Source organism: Ambystoma mexicanum, chromosome 10 (assembly GCF_040938575.1).
Source record: "Ambystoma mexicanum isolate Mex_15411 chromosome 10, UKY_AmexF1_1, whole genome shotgun sequence".
Lineage (NCBI taxonomy): Eukaryota > Metazoa > Chordata > Amphibia > Caudata > Ambystomatidae > Ambystoma > Ambystoma mexicanum.
This window is the reverse complement of record NC_090932.1, coordinates 1,541,827,827-1,541,844,289: the sequence shown is the minus strand read 5'-3', so window position 1 is coordinate 1,541,844,289 and position 16,463 is coordinate 1,541,827,827. Positions and strand designations below refer to the sequence as shown.

The window sequence follows — 16,463 nt, the reverse complement described above, 5'->3', positions numbered from 1 at the left end:
GCGAGAGAGGTTTTACTCACACCTAAACCACCTAAACCCAGCCCATCTCTAGTATATGTTACGAAGCACTCTATACAGATCGCCAGGGTAAAAAAGGTGACTAAGCAGAACTGGGGATGATGCAAATAGACCCAGTTTTACATAGACTATTTCCTGAGTTACCAACATTTGCAAATAAGAACAGCCAGGCACTACGTAACACATTGGTGAGGGCAGACACTGCATCACGCAACAGACCTATTGGGCATCACACACAACCATGTGGAAACTGCCAGCACTGTGGGAATATCATCAGAGGTAATAAGATCACACATCCTCATTCAGGCAGAAAAATCGATCTGAGACACTCATGTACTTGTGACTCTATGAATGTAGTATATGCCATGAGGTGCCCTTGTGCGTACTATAATGTGGGCATGACAACGCGGAAAGCGAAGGTCCATTGGACCAAACATAAATCTAACAGAATGAAGAGTCTTGGGTCCCCAGTGGCACACCACTTTGAGGCTTGACACAATGTAGCACAGCTAAAGTGTGTGATTGTTGAACAGGTTTTACAGTCCAACAGAGGGGGTGATCTGCAGAAAAAATTACTAGAGAGGGAGAGGGAGAGAGAGGGAGAGGGAGAGAGAGCATGGATTGATCAGCTAGACTCACTCACCCCACGGGGTATGAACTGTGAATGGGACCTTATGTGCTGCTTGTAGACCCTATCGGGTACGTTAGGAATCTGTTAAGGTTGATGGAAGTGGAGGGACCGTTGTCCCTGCTAGAGGATGTCATGATTGAATGTAGGCAAACAATCCCCATGCAGACATGGGACTACACCAGGGTGTGATGGACATTCAACCGCAGATTGTGTACGGGATCCTCCTGGGAGAGCCCTATGGACCCCTTAGATATCATGGGATGGGTTATTTTAACTCACAACAGAACGTGAGCAGGAATTACCTGCAAGTCTGTGTACACTACCTGTTCTAGTGTTAAGTGGATTGTATGACAACCATAAAGGGCGGTAGAGTCTGAGCAGACTGGATCTGCCAGCATAGCTTATATGTAAGAACATTACATACAAACAGACTCAGCAGTCATACTCTTTGATGCCTCTTTAGTTCACAAAACGAGCGCTGCAACTAACCCTGCACATGTTGCTTATACAGGGGCTAGTGTTCCGTCTGATTTGACCCCCGGTCCCTCACTTCAACTTGCTCTCCTCAAAACACGCTCCATTTGATCACAAGGAGTGGAGATTGAGGATCTGCTTACGGTGTCAATCCCTGATTTCCTGGCTATTACGGAGTCTTGGCTCACTGAAGCCACCTTCTCTGAAGCCACTCTTGCAATTTCTAATATTTACCACATTCTCCGAGCTGATCGTAAAGACGGCCGGGGGGGGCGGGTCTCATTATTTAAAAAGTCACTCCACTGCCACCTGGTTCCCCATGAGGCCCAGATAAGTTTCATAACAAAACTAAAAATGTCTGACAATAGGTCAATTTCTATTGTCATCTATCATCCCCCAAGGGCTCTTCTGCATTTAGAACAACAGCTAATATGCATCCTGAATAAGATTACCAAGATCAATACCCCGGTCCTAGTGCTGGGTGACTTCAATTATTGGGCCGGTATTCCTTCTGACACTATTACCTTCTCTCTATTGGGTGCGTCGGGGATATTGGATTTACGCAGTGTGCATCAGGCCCTACACATTCTGCTGGACACACTTTTGACAGGGTTCTTTCTCACCACTTTACCGTCTAATTTCACCATTTCCCCTTGTATCTGGTCTGATCACCACCTACTCACCTTTCGTGTCAATATTCCAGGGTCTCCTGCAAGGCTTGATACCAACTCTAGGCTGGTTATTCATACCAGGAACTGGAAAAGAGTCTCTCTGGATAATTTATCATCCCTGCTCATTACCCAACTGGGTACCCTGGATAATTTTGAGACGGCCGATGACCTAGCCCGCCATCTCACTGTCACTTTGGAAGATGCAATTAATTTAGCTCCCATAAAAACCTGACGTGTAAAAAGCAAAACATTGAATAAAAATTGATTTAACCATTGCCCCTCCACCTTGGCTACTTACAAACTCCTGATTAAACAATATGAAGAAGCTATTATTCAGCTAAAATCTGCTTTCTATAATTCCAGGATTCTACAAGCCAAGTCCAGTTCTAAAGAACTATTTGCCATTCTTAATTAATTCAAGGCCATACCTTGCACGACCCCTGGTCCAGTGATGGCTCCAAACCATTCAGCTGTACACCAAACTCAAAACCTTACCTCAGGAATATGAAAGATTTGCCATTTTTAAGGCTGTAATCCATGCGGCAAAAAAAGTGAAGACCGCAAGCGTCATTTTCGATGCCAAGTTAAAAATGAAGCCGCAGGCTGCTCAGTTCCGGAGCTCCTGCGGCCTTGTTAACAAATGGCTCAGTAATATCCGCCCGTTTGTATCCTTTGAGAATGCAGCCATTCTTGCTACTGCCCTCGTTAACTGTCGCCTGGATTACTGCAATAGCCTCCTGAGTGGTTGCTCTCAGACTATTCTTTCCTCCATTCGGGTAACCCAGAACGGTGCATTCCATGCCATAACAAGCCTCTCTAAACAAGCACATATTGTAGCATCCAGACGAGAACTAAACTGGCTCCCTGTGAAGCACTGAGTGGCACATAAGCTTCTCACATTGACTCACGTGTGCGTACTTAACACTGCCCCCAAATATCTTACCAACCATCACCTGCACTCTACATCATCATGCACCCTTAGATCCAGGAACCAACATAAACTGCAGCACGGTTCAGAATTGCTAAAGCAGGTGGCTGTAGCTTTGATGTATTGAGCCCTATTGCTTGGAACTCACTTCCGATTGCCCTTAGAAGTACTACGACGACCATCGACTTCAAGAAAAGGCTGAAGACCTTACTCTTCAACCTCCCGCCTGACATAGTCCTATGCTTGATTTCTTCTTTACGATGCCTTCGCTTTCTGCAATACCTGACCCGGACTATTCTGTTTTAATTAATTTTGTTTGTATTGTTTTGTGTGGGCATATTGCGCGGTATATAACAATTCTAATAAATAAATAAATAGGGATTAGCCACCACAGTCACTACCTACACACATTTTGTGCTCACTCGGTGGATAGCATCATTTAATTTTTACAGAACACAACTTGTGTGAAGGGAAGGGTTTCTACATCAAGTAACCCTGCCTCACTAGTGAGGGGTGCACCGAATTTAGAGCTCTGATTTCCCAGTCCAAAATGGCTGCCGCGTCACGTGATTGCGTTGGCCGGGGAGCTGTCACCATGGAGACAAGTGTTATTTATGAGGGCCGTGGGGGCACCCGACCGGTGTCGCCGCACAATACCGCCACAGTAAGTACCAGCGAGAGTGTCTGATCATACAAGGTCGAGCGCATAATGCCTCTGCGGCACCTTACATTGTTTTTTTCCCTATACCGACAAGAGCGTCCCTGCCACTTAGTAACGAGTATGCAGCCATGTTTGCCATGAGAACCCTTACAAATATGGGTGAGTAACTTGGACGCGCTCACACCCTCGTGGAGGGAGGAGAGTAGAATCCCCATTTTTGGGCCACTCGAACATGGGTGAGGGTGGTGCTGGTCAACAGGCCACCCTAACGACCGGACATATTTTGTCTGTCTTTTGATACCAGGTTAGAATAATAGCGATTCAACGCTGAGAGGAAGAACACATTTTCTGTGATACCCAGCATATTGGCATGGATATGAGCTGGGTAAGTGGCTTTCGTAGCTTTTGCCACAAATTTGTGTATAGAATACTAGTCCACAAGTCTTTAGTAATAACGTTTACTTAATTACAGGTTCGACTCTACCTCTGTGACTTAACGTACATCTAAGTTTAGTTTTACCTTATTTATATCAACCACAGAGCTTGCCATCTATGAAAGGTTAATGAAATGAATAATAAATGATTACTTGTTGTAGGTCACAGATGAATCGTCAAGATTGTTAAAAATCAATGAAAGCACAGCTTATAGCCCTAAAGATGGATATAACTGCATATCCAAAACATGTTAGCATTTAAAATGGAAATTTCAGACTTCATTTTTTACAATTAAACTGTACTGTTTGTTCAAGTCTTTTTGCTTTTTATTAGCCTTTGAGTTCAAAATAGTTTGAAAAAGATTGGCCATATAAAATGCACACAACCCCAGGAATTGGGTGTTTTGTTTTAAATGTATAGCACTATATTGTTGGCGAGAATGTGATTAAAATCTCTAATTGATGCATGTATGATCCTGTGAAGATTTATTTTGAAGGACCTAGTCCGTTAGGAGTGCATGTGGGTTACCCGTTGGCAACAACAGGCTTTCTCTATTGTTCACTGGGTGATTGAGCTCTGCACTGTCAAGCTTAAAGAGCTTTATATATCCTGTTCACCGATTACCGTCTGCTGACCCGATGATCCCAGACTGCACCGTATAATGTGAGGGGAGCAGATCGGCGAAATTTGAAAAACCTTGGTGCTGCAGATTGATGAGAAGCCTCCAGCTTTGAGAGACTGCAGCACACTGCCCCAGGGGTACAGCTTCCTGTGTGCCGCGCCGATGAGCACTGCTGCCTTCAGTGCAGTGCTCGCAGTGCACGTGACTGCCCGACTACTGACTCTACCGACAGGTGAAGCGAAGCGCGAACCGGCACTGCTCGGATACAGCGGGTGTCCTTGTGTTGGTGGCCAGCGAAAGCAGTGAGTTTCGGAGGGCGAGTGTGCCCGCCCCATCCTGTATGAGCTGGCCGTGCTCCTGTACTAGACCCTCGTCGTGGCACTGAGGTCCTATGGCAGCGGGCTGGCTGCCAGTCTTTACACACAGCGGGACCTCACCTCGCTGCACTGGGTGGGGGGCTCCCACCCCCTAGGCTCGGTCACCATGGAAGCTTGCCCACTGCGGGCCGCCACAATGGCTGGGGACCGCATATCTGCACACCATTACAAATTTGCTGAATCGCAGTGACGGAGCCATAAAACAGTGCACCACTGATTCTAGCCAGACATAGGGTACAGCGTGGAGTGGGGCATGTATGCGACATTGGGGTCTCACATGGGACTGCAGGCGCATTTTACAACACCTTAACCCTTATATGGAGTGCACCACTGAGTGCCATACTAACGCTATTACTGCTGTGTAGAGCTGCGCATCAGCGGATCCCGCCTGTTCTGCAATAGCATGCACCTGCGTCATGGCCTCCAAACAAGCAGCCTACCTGCGTTTTTTGGGCCAATTTCGACAGGGCCCACGAGCCAAGACCACTGAGCCTGCAGAGCAGTGCGCACAACAAGGGCCCCCGGACCTGTAACAACACGCCACCGACTGGTGACCGGAACCCTACTCCAGTACCCACTTTCCAAGCACAGGGGCATGCAATGTGCACTGGTACCTCTAGAATCTGATAGTGGGGAAGAAAGCAACCCCTTCAGCACACCACTTCGCAGAACGACCAGGCGGCACCTGAAGATGGATATCCAAACGCTTCTCCAGGCAATCTTGAGTGAAAGGAGGTACAAGATGTGAACACCTGGATGAAGGCCCAAGGTGAGAGGATCACAGACAATGAGCAGCGTATTAGTACCCTGGAGGACAACTATTATACCACCAATACAGATCTAGATGGGCTTATCAGAGCGGTCCAGAGCCTGGGGGCCAAATTGGAGGAGCAGGAAAATAGATAAATGTGCACCAATCTCAAGGTCGGCCTCCCTGAGAACGCTGAGAGGGCCTGATCTCAAAGGTCACATCTACAGTCTCCTGCAAGACAAATGACAGCTTGATAACCTTCGCTCATATATCATTGAAAGGGTCCACAGGGCCCTCATTCTTAAGCCCTCCCTGAGCGACCGTCCGTGCAGTTTTATAATGCGCTTGCTAAACTTCCAGCACAAATTTGCGATCCTCAAAGCCTACCATGTGGTGGGGATTCTCTGAGTGGAAATCATGCACATATTCAATGACTACTCTCTTGAGGTGTCCAAGTGCCGGCGGGCCTTCAATCCGCTATTTGGATTGAAAGGCTCAGAACATAAACACTGCCTTACATTTCCGGCAGTGTGGTGTATCCAATTGAAAGTGTAGGGCAGCTGAGCGGAAATGGAATTCGTTGTGCGGACCAATTGACAAACTGGCCTGCCACCTCCTTCAAAGGCAATATCGACTCTGCATCCGCTCCAAGAAAAGTCTTTGTTCAAGCCTGCATCTCTGCGGCATCAAGCAACACGGCCGAACTTTTCAAAGTCTGCAAGGAACTGGCCAATTCTGCAGCAGCCTCTTCTTCTATCACACCCACCCAGGACCTTTGCTCGGCCCTGGCTGCACGCTTCATCACAAAAACCCAAGTCATCCTTTCCTCAGCATACACCAACATCGGAGCCTCCCTTGGCCCCTCCACTTCCCCTCTCCTCTCTCTCACCCGTCACACCCAATGAGGTTACAAGACAAGTCTGGTCTATTAAGGCGTCATCCAAACAGGTGGACCCCTGCCCCTCCAAAACCATTAAGGACAATATTGACTCCCTTGCCCCAGCCTCAGCTGATCTCTGCAATCTCTCCTTTTCCACTGGAGTTTTCCGAACTGCTCTTAAGCACTGCCTTGTGCACTCTGTTCAAGAAACCCTCTGCCGACCCCTACATTCTGGAAAACTACCGCCCTATCTCTATCACTCCTTTCCTGGGCAAACTCCTGCAGAAGTTGACAATCTCTTAGCTGACCCTCCACACTGAATGTATTGGTTGCGTCCATGACTATCAGTCCAGCTATAGAGCATCCAGAGGCACGGAAACTGCTCTTCTGAACACCCGTGAAGACCTACTCTCAAACCTTGACACTAACACTCCCTCTGTCCTCATTCTCCTTGACCTTTCCTCTGCCTTTTGGCACGGTCAACCACAACATCCTGATCGCACGTCTCTGTGACACCCTGGTCAGGCTCTGGCGTGGTTAACCTCCTTTCTCTCCGACCGCCCATCCCAGATGGAACTCGGAGCCTTTCTCTTGACTATCTCTCTCTTAAACTGGCGTTCCCCAGGGTTCTAACCTATCCCCCTGGTTCTTCGTCTATATGGCTGCCTTAGCACGTGTGATTGCCACTTTCACCTCTAACTTCCAGTGTTAAACGGACGACACGCAACTATCTTTCAGGCTATCCTCAGCCGCCGCCCCCTCCTCGCTCATATCTGACTGTCTGTCTGCTATTCAGTCATGGTGTGCCGCAAACGACCTCTGCCTCAATGCCAGTAAGACTGAGATCGTTTGCATTGGAACCTGTGCTCCCGATTTCCCACTTTCACTCTGGCCGGCCTCCCTTGGCCCTGCGCCCGCACCCACCTGCGAGGCTAAAAACTGTGGGGTCATCTTCGACTCCACTCTCCTTCTCTCACATTTCAGACATCTCTAAAAAGTCTATCAGCTACACCTCCTCAGAGGTACTCTACCTTTTCTCACTTTCCCCCAGCGGCTCACTGTCTCCGGAGCCCTGGTTTTCTCTAGGCTGGACTACTGCAACCGCCTCTTCCTCAACCTCCCTGATTCTGACCTGCGCCCTTTGCCACACATCAAGAACGAACCCGCAAGGTATATCCTTGGCCTCAAGCCCAGGGACTGCATCTCTCCGGCGCTAAAATCCCTTCATTGGCTCCCTGTGGCTGCAAGGATAAAGTTCAAGACCCTCTGCATTGTCCACAAGGCTTTTTGGGGCCTGCGACCTACCTACGTGCAACGTTGCCTACCTAAATACTGTCCCTCACGAGCCTTCCGCCCATCTACCTCCAACCTTCTACAAGTGAGCCGGTTCTCCAAGCAGAGATTTGGAGGGAGATCCTTCTCCTCAGCAGGTGCCTCCCTCTGGAATAGCCTCCCTGCCACCCTTCGTCTTGAGCCTGATCTGCTTACGTTAAGGAAATTCCTCAATACCTTCCTCTTCTCCTTTCTTCTCTCCCCCTCTACCCTGCTAACCTAGCTCTCTGCTCGTTCCTCCTACTCCTCCTCCTCTTACTCCTCTTCCTCTTCCTTGCTTGCTGACTGACTGGCTGCCTGGTGAACCTCAGAGTCTCACAGTTCCCGGGCAACCCCGCCGTTTCTCTCTCACACTAACCTCCGAGCCTTCACCCAACCCACCCTCACTGCACTTGAGAAATAACCCAAGAGAGTGGCTCTCTCTGCACTTACCCCAGTCTCCACCGACTGGGTACATTTGGACCCCCCCTACCGTCTGTGCACTTGCACGATCTGAATGCACCGTGCCTGAAGATAGTCTGTTCTCCCCTGTCTTCACCCCTTAATTCACTTGGTAAAACTGCAGAATCTTTGTCAGGCCTATTTGCTGTGTCTCAACTTGTATATGTAATATATTTTTTATTTTTTTATTTTATTGTAACACTAGTTTGATTCAAAAGAAAGAAAAACTTTTTGTTACATTTACAATTCCAATTCCTTCCTTCGTTAGATGAGTTCAAAAATGTCACTCCGTGTTGTTTAGCTTCAGGGCATCCATAAAGTGTATTATTGCACAAGTCAACTGAGTGTTGGATCCTGCAATCAGGTAACGCCACCATGCGTCCATGTTTCCCGACAAGGGTGCAAAGCGTGCTAGATGTAAACTACGCTGTGCTGTGATTGCTTCGCAATCTAGGATTAGATTCTTCACAGATTCTGACCCATGCTTACAGAACCGGCACTGTGCCATCTGTACGAGCGGATCACGCCTCAGCAGCTGTATCTCCCTTGTTTTATATAGGTTGAGTCGAAGTCGCAGGAACATGTTTCGATGATAGCATGATGGAAATTTCTCCAAGTATTTGGGGATTGCGTCAAGTTTGTTTAAAGCGCTTCAAAGGTCCAAAGAGGATGCCAGTTTGTTTCGGCATTCTTCATTTCTTATCCAATTTTGTAGTCGGATTTTCTTTTTTGCAACTTGAGGTCGTAATAGTACTGTCTCAAAAGAAACGCCAGCATTGTCTAGTAAGAGAAGAATTTTTTTCTCCCACTCCTTCAATAGAAAGGCAGATAAATGCTCTGATGCTGAGTGTAAAATTTCATATGGTTTTACTACTGTCTCCAGCCGCATTTTCCTTAAGATGGAAATTGATTTCCACAAAACGGATCTGTAAAGGGACTCGATACATAACTCGTAGCGTATCGCCACCATTGGAGAGCTGTTTGGTAATCTCAAGGCTTTGCGCCAGAATTTCCCTTCTAGCTTGTCCCACAGATCTTGTGGCATGTTCCAGCTTGTTTCGCTTCCAAAGGTTATCGCAGGAACTACTTTTTGAAGATAAAATGTTAGGACTGGCTTCAAGGTAAATTTTCCATATGCTGCATGCAGTTTTGCCCCTTGCAATGCAAACATTTTCATACGGGCCACCAGATCTTGTGACCAATCCCACTCTCGTATTGAGGTGTTAAACAAAACACCTAAGTATCGAATACTCTCTGTTGTCTCGAGGTTCATCGTTTATCTTCCAGGCAAATTTGCTTGATCTCTTCAGTTTGCTTTGACCAACCACAACAATTTTTGACTTTTTGATATTGATTCGTAGGTCATTTTGCATACAATAATGTTGTAGCGCATTCAGCAGTCGCTGCAATCCAATTGGAGTGGAATCCATAAGAACAATGTCATCGGCGTAGATAGCCCAACTTATCTTTTGCCCATTTACTAACGGGGGGAAGACCCTTAGATCGTTTAATGATAGTGGCAGGTCAGAGATGAAGAGCTTAAATAGTTGGGCTGCTAAAGGGCAACCCTGCTTCACTCCTCGTTTTGTGAGAATCCCATCAGATAATTCACCTTGCTCATTTAGCCGAACTCTGATGGATGTCTTAGAGTGTAACGCAATCAGTGGTGACAGCAACTCGCTTGGACAATTCCAACTGTTCAGTTTCTTCCACAAAAGGTTACGGTTGATACTGTCGAATGCCTGACTCATATCAATGAAGGCGATGTACAGTTTTCTTTTCCGCCTTAACGTGTCTAGTTTTAGGCAATTCAGAAGGACCAAATTAAGCTCAACCCCCACTCCTTTTGTAAAGCCGGTTTGTCGTTGGTCAACCGCTGCAACCTCTTCGGCCCAGCGTGCAAGTCGTTTCTGGAGAAAGGAACCAAATACCTTTCCGATAGTATCCAAAAGGGCAATTGGGCGATAGTTGCTAGGATCATCCCGATTACCCTTTTTGAATATCGGTACAACTACTGCCTTAGACCAGGATTCAGGCAGTTTTCTTTCCAGTGCAATTCTTTCAAAAAGGATGCTCATCAGGTTGGCCCATTCGGAGCTGTGAGTTTTCAACATGACGTTTGATATACCATCAGGGCCAGCTGCCCTTGAGGACTTTAACTTCTGAATCGCTCGTTCAATATCTTCCTCCGAGTCTGCCACATTCCATCCTCCATCAGTTAGAGATAATGGGGAAACCTCAATACAGTTGTGGTCGTCAAATATATTCGTAAAATGCTCCACCCAGCTTGCCCCGGTTACTACATTTGACATTGAGTAGGTATGTTTGACGCTACCGGTATTGATGATCTCCCATATATGTCTGCTATCTTTTTGCAAGATTAGTTTAAGCATCTGTTCGGCTTGGTCTTGTACCCGACTCAAATTAAAGGATTTCATGCAGTTTCGGTAGCGCTGTCTTTATTTTTGGATTTGCTTGCTGGCACTAGGAGAGATCTTTTTTTAGGAGCCTTATGTCGCCCCGAAGTTTTTGCTTTTCTCGTCTTATCGGATTAAAAGTATGTTTTGCTTCAACATCGTTCCCCATTCTGGTTTTGCTCCTCACTTTGAATTGATGTAGTAACAGTGTATAGATTATCCTCGAAGTAATTAAGTTTGCATTGGCAATGCTAGTTTTCATCAGTGCTGCCAACTAGGTGCATTCAGGCGTAATCTATTTGCTCCATTGTTTATGGTGATCCTCTCTGAGTATTTTATCGAAGCTTTTTTTGGAGTTTTCAGCCAGTACAACATCAAGGCGTCGTGGTCGCTCTTTTCTGTCTTTATGACTTTAAGGGCCGTTACTTGGGCTAAAAGGTTCCTAGACACCCAGATGTAATCGAGTGTCTTCATGGATTTGCCTCGCTTCCAGGTAAAACCTGGGGGGATGTCTCCACAACCATTCAGCATAGAGCAGTCTCTAAGGTCCATCTCCTTGGACCATCGTGCATCACGGTCCTGTATCTGAACATTGCTCCTTGATCCAGATGTTATACTTTTAATCACTGGCCTGTTCACCCAGGCATAGTTAAATTCCCCACATATTAGAATTATAGGATCATTGTATGATAGTAAACATTCGTCAACTGCAGACACAACCACTGCAATGAATGTTGATTGTGAGATCATTGCAGGGTTCCAATAAATGTTGACTATCAATATCACATGGCAGCAAGGATTTGTAGTCCTAGAATTTTGAATTGTCGTTACTTGTACAAACATGTTTGGATTCTTGGTCGATAGGATCTTCCATTCATCGCAGTTTTTTATCATTGTTATCAAACCAGAGAAAGGGCGGCCGAATACATTCTTTCCAGCCGGGTTGAGAAGAACTGTATAGCCATCACACGCCGGACATTCACGCAGCCATGTTTCTTGTAGACATATGATAGAGATTTGGTCTGCTAATTTCCATTTTCCATCAAAAAGGTGGGAAAAACCTCGGGTTTTCCATGATAATAACTGATTATTGCCATCCGAGCGATCAACACTGAGCTATTGACCAGATTGACTATCGTCCTTTGGGCATGGTGAGCGCTTTATCCTCATCTGAGCCCACAGTTCTTTTCTTTGTTTTTCATTCTCGGTTTGTTCAACAAACGGGGAGGGTGTGCTTTCTTCGTCATGGTCGTCGGCACTCAATACTTCAAAACCGAAGAACAGAAAGTAGTCAGCAGCATCCTTTACGGCTAACCTTAGCGTTCTCGATTTGAGATATAAGTTGACCCAATCCAGATGGTCCTCAGACATGTACTCAACTACCGCTATGTCATCTGATTTAGTAGCTCGCAAAGTTGGGATGCACTGTAAAAGTTTTAATATGTTCCGTCGGTTCAGATTTACCTCTTTTTGTTCTGGCAAAGCATTTTTGATTTGTATTTTCCAAGGACCTTTGTCAGTTGAGGCATCTGATTTTGCGATCTTCATTTTGGAACCTCTGTCCTGTTTTTCGGCTTGCGCTCTTGTTAATTTCGGATTTAGTTTGCCACACACTGGCATTTAGCTGAGCAGAAGCAACTGGCAATTTACTAGTCGGCTCATTTTTTTCCTTGTTTGTGGACAAAGGTAGGAACATCTTTATTTTATTTTTTGTTTTTTTTGATTGCTGTACCATTTGCTTGTGATGGGATCACCCTCGGAGCATCCAACGGGGGATCAGAATCTTTGGCCTTTCCCAAGACACCTGATAAAACTTCCTCCGTAGAAACAGCAACTGCATTTGCCTCTTCATCGTCAATTGAATATGTTGAAAATTCACATAAATTGATGGATGACTCAGATATTTAGTCATCATCACACTCTGAATTTGCCCTTGCTCTCTTTAGGCAGTGATGAGGCGCCGTCAATGTTTAAGCTTCATGTTTGGAATTACTTGGAGCCTCCTTTGACTTCACAGAATGGAGAAACATGGACGGATGTGGCGGCTTTGAAAGATTCCGTATGAATTTTTTACTGCCCATTGTACGAGCACGTTTGGCTACTTGCCTCTGGATCGGACGTGTCTGAGATATTTTTTTTTTTTCCACCGCTCTTTTTTTTCAGGGGTTGGTTTTCACTCACTTTCTCTGTCGTTGTGGACTTGTTGAATATCCCAAACGAAAGTATCTATGCTAGATTGCCTGAGACAACTTTCGCCGCCCCTTGCACTATTGGCTGACCCCCAAGTATTTGCTCCGGCTCCGACGTTGCTGCCGGCTCAATGCCTTTGCTGATATGGTCGGGTGCTTCCTGCTGGAACAAGGAGGTGTTCTGTGCACGCAGCATTTGGCTCTCGCTTGCTTCACTTGTCTTCATGCCCATGTCCCGTACTACAAGGGCGTTCTTTTCGGTTTCCGTTGGCCCATCAACTGGACACACTGGGACCGTACTACGGCCAATCAATCCTGTGGGCACAAGGGAGGCTTTTGGGACCGGACCAGACTTTCCAGTTGTTACTTCTGGCATTGGTATTTTCCTGGGCAGATCGTCCAGCCCTCCGCTTCCCATTCGTGTTTTTGTTGGAATATTATGACGCATCCATTTTGTGCACTCAATTACTGCATCAGTTAGAGACGATTGATCTCCATTTGCCTGACAAGCAAAATCACATAATCTACTTTGCCATTTTAAGGATGTCTCGGCTTCGCTATCTAGTCTGTGAACAATTGCTTGCGAGAAGGATTCAAGCGTTGAGATCTTTGCGTTTACAGCAGCCAAAAGAGACATCTGATCACACACGGCGTCATGCAGAGATTCATACAGTTTCATAAATGGCAGTAAGGCAATCGATGTTGCAGCCAAAACATTATTATGGATTTGAATTCCTGCTGCCCCGGATATGGAGCTTTTAAAGGGATGTTCTATGTCATATATGCACTTAATCTGCTTGTGCAGACTATTATCGTCGCAGAATTTCAAGGGCTCTGAGCGACTGTTGTTTTTTCCCCATGTTCCCACCCTCCTTGAGTGCTTTGAAACACTTGCTTGCGTATACCTTACCATACCAATCACCAATGGCACTCCTTCTAGGACTCAGAGGTGGCATGGCGCTTCTTAAAACTACGGGATGTGATCACCGCGGAATATGTTCTAGAGGAAGAAAGAGCTCGCAAGCGGAGGGCACCCGCTCACAGCCTGCCAGCGACAAGCGCCCAGAACTCGGGACGACTGGAAGAAAGCGGGGAGGAAGCCATGCGGATTGTAGCCCCGCCGGGAAAGCACAGTGAAATGAGTCCCGCTTGACAGCCCACAGCAAAGATGAGGCTGAGGCGTCCACTTATCTCATTCTCGATATAGGCCGCCACCATAGGCTGATAAACCTTTGCGGCCAATATATTGCTCTGGCGATGGCCTGCAGGGATGAACCGCAATACAGAGCTTGTTGCCCGAAGGTCATCAGTGGCCCCCGTACACTTGAATCCTACATTACAGCCTGATGCATTGTTTTGGTAATATGGCCGGTGCTCCTGGACAGGGGGCATTGGAGCGCGAGGACGGGGGCATGGGCTGGGAGCCCTTGCCTGCCTGTTTCCTCGCATTGGCTCTAATGGTTTTCAAGAGTTGTATTGGATCCGGGCATTTAGGCTCTAATGTTTGCCTGTTGGGTGGGTTTTATTTACTTTAGGAAATCACTTGTTGAAATGTGCTAAGACCTATCTGTCGGAGAGCTGTCCTGAACCTCCAGTTGTGACATGCAACGCGTTAAAGGGCGTCCTCCCCAGGGGGAGGGGAGCCTTGTAGGCTGGGCCCATTTCTAACTGCTAAATGACCACGCTTAACTGCATTGCCGTCAACGTCCAGGGGCTGGATCTTCCCATTAAACAGCGCCACCTTTTGAATATGCTACAGATCTGCGGGGGATATCATATTTCTCAAGGAAACTCATCTAGATGAGGGAGAATCAGCCAAATTGGGCAGGTGCTGCATTGGGGTGGCAGACGACTCACGTCACATGGGAAGAGGAGTGGGTATCAATCCTGGTCCACCAGTGGTCCCACTTTTGATTCTGGCCAAAAAGGCCGACAAAGAATCTCGGTTTGTTCTTATACATGGACTCTTCTCCCATCACAGTATCACCCTCATCAACATATATGTCCCACAACTGACGCAGGGTTTTTTACACACTTTTCCGCCACATGTGCCCCATTAATGGGCCGCTTAACACTGATGGGGGAGGCGATTTAAACGTGGCACTAGTATGGATAGGATCAGCCCATCGCAATCAAAAACTGGACCACCTCTGAAAAAGGTGAGTGTGCTTCACTCCCTAATGGTTGACCTCCGAATGGTGGATGTGTGGAGACAACTACACGAACATACCAAAGATTACACTTTCTACTACAACCATCATCAATGCTAATCCCGACTTGACTATATTGGCTAGGCCCATGCACTGTGCTGCACATGGTGGAGTCTTGTACGATCCTCCCTATGATGCTCTCACACCACGCTCCAGTTGTTATGCAGCTTACCCGTGCAGACATAACCACACAAGCCCCTGCATGGAGAATGAACCTCATGGCACAACACCCAGACATGGTAGACTTCTTAACACGAGTGTGGGCAGGTTTTGGCAGGACATCTTTGTGGAGGGTTTCAATACACTCAGGTGCTGGGATCCCTATAAGGCCTTTTTTAGGGGACAATTAATTTCACGTTGGGCACATTACAAGAGCATGGTTCAAAGAGAAAGAGAGGCTCCGCTGAAGACAGAGCTGCGCGCTGCTGAATGCAGGATCAGACGGGCATACTTAAGCTCCAGGCTGAGATTGCACACATCACCACAGTTAGGGTCCAGAAAGCCTTCTCCAAATGGGCACTTTATTTATATGCTGCAAGTGATGGGCCCCTACGAATGCTCCCTCTCGCCCTGAGGGGCAACAACGAAGCCAATTTATCACCTCAATCAGAGGGGGCAGATGGTATACTACTTACCGGGGATCGATCTATAAACTAAAGATTTGCTGCCCCACCCGACAGGGACATGAGCCACGTTTTTGATTTTCTTAACAGGATATTGCTCCCTACTCCCACTGTGATTGATATTACCCTATTTAATGCCCTCAAGACGTCGAAGAGGTCTGAAGTGCTGTACAGGGATTGCATTCGGGTATGGTGGCGGGCCTGGACAGCCTGCCTATAGATATCTACAAACTAATGCTTGATGAAATTGTGCCGCGTATGGGGCAGATATTCCAAGAGGCCTTAGAATCTGACCAGTTACCAACATCTCTGCTGACAGCCAACATACTCGTCTTCCGACGCGATCCCACCCTGTGTGCAAAAGTTTTGGCGAAGTGCATGTTGGGCAGACTGGAGGGACTACTCCCCGAACTGATCAATCAGGATCAGACGGGCTTCATCTTGAACAGGCACTCCTCGGATGACCTCTGCCACTTTCTACATATCCTGGAGGGGCATGCACAGCCCGAAGATGTGGTCCTATCACTCGACGCTGAGAGCGCATTCGACAAAGTGCGCTGGGACTACATATTTGAGGTATTGTGTAAATTTGGCTTTCAGGTTATTTCCTGCAGATGGTACAGCTTCTCTATAGATGGCATCCTGTGCTTCGGTGGTCACAAATGGCATCACCACAGACCCTTTCCCGCTATACTCGCCAGGGTTGCACACTATCGCCCCTTCTTTACGCCCTAGCTATTGAGCTCGATCTGCCAAAATGAGGAGCGACGAAGGGTGGACTGTTATAGTCAAGGGACCGGAGG

The 16,463-nt window shown here is 47.0% G+C and overlaps 1 protein-coding gene across 3 annotated transcripts in view; it reads left to right on the top strand.

Moving 5' to 3' along the window:
* COQ5 (coenzyme Q5, methyltransferase) overlaps nucleotides 1–16,463 on the top strand; it is a 371,634-nt gene that overhangs the window by 291,873 nt on the left and 63,298 nt on the right. The window lies entirely within an intron of this gene.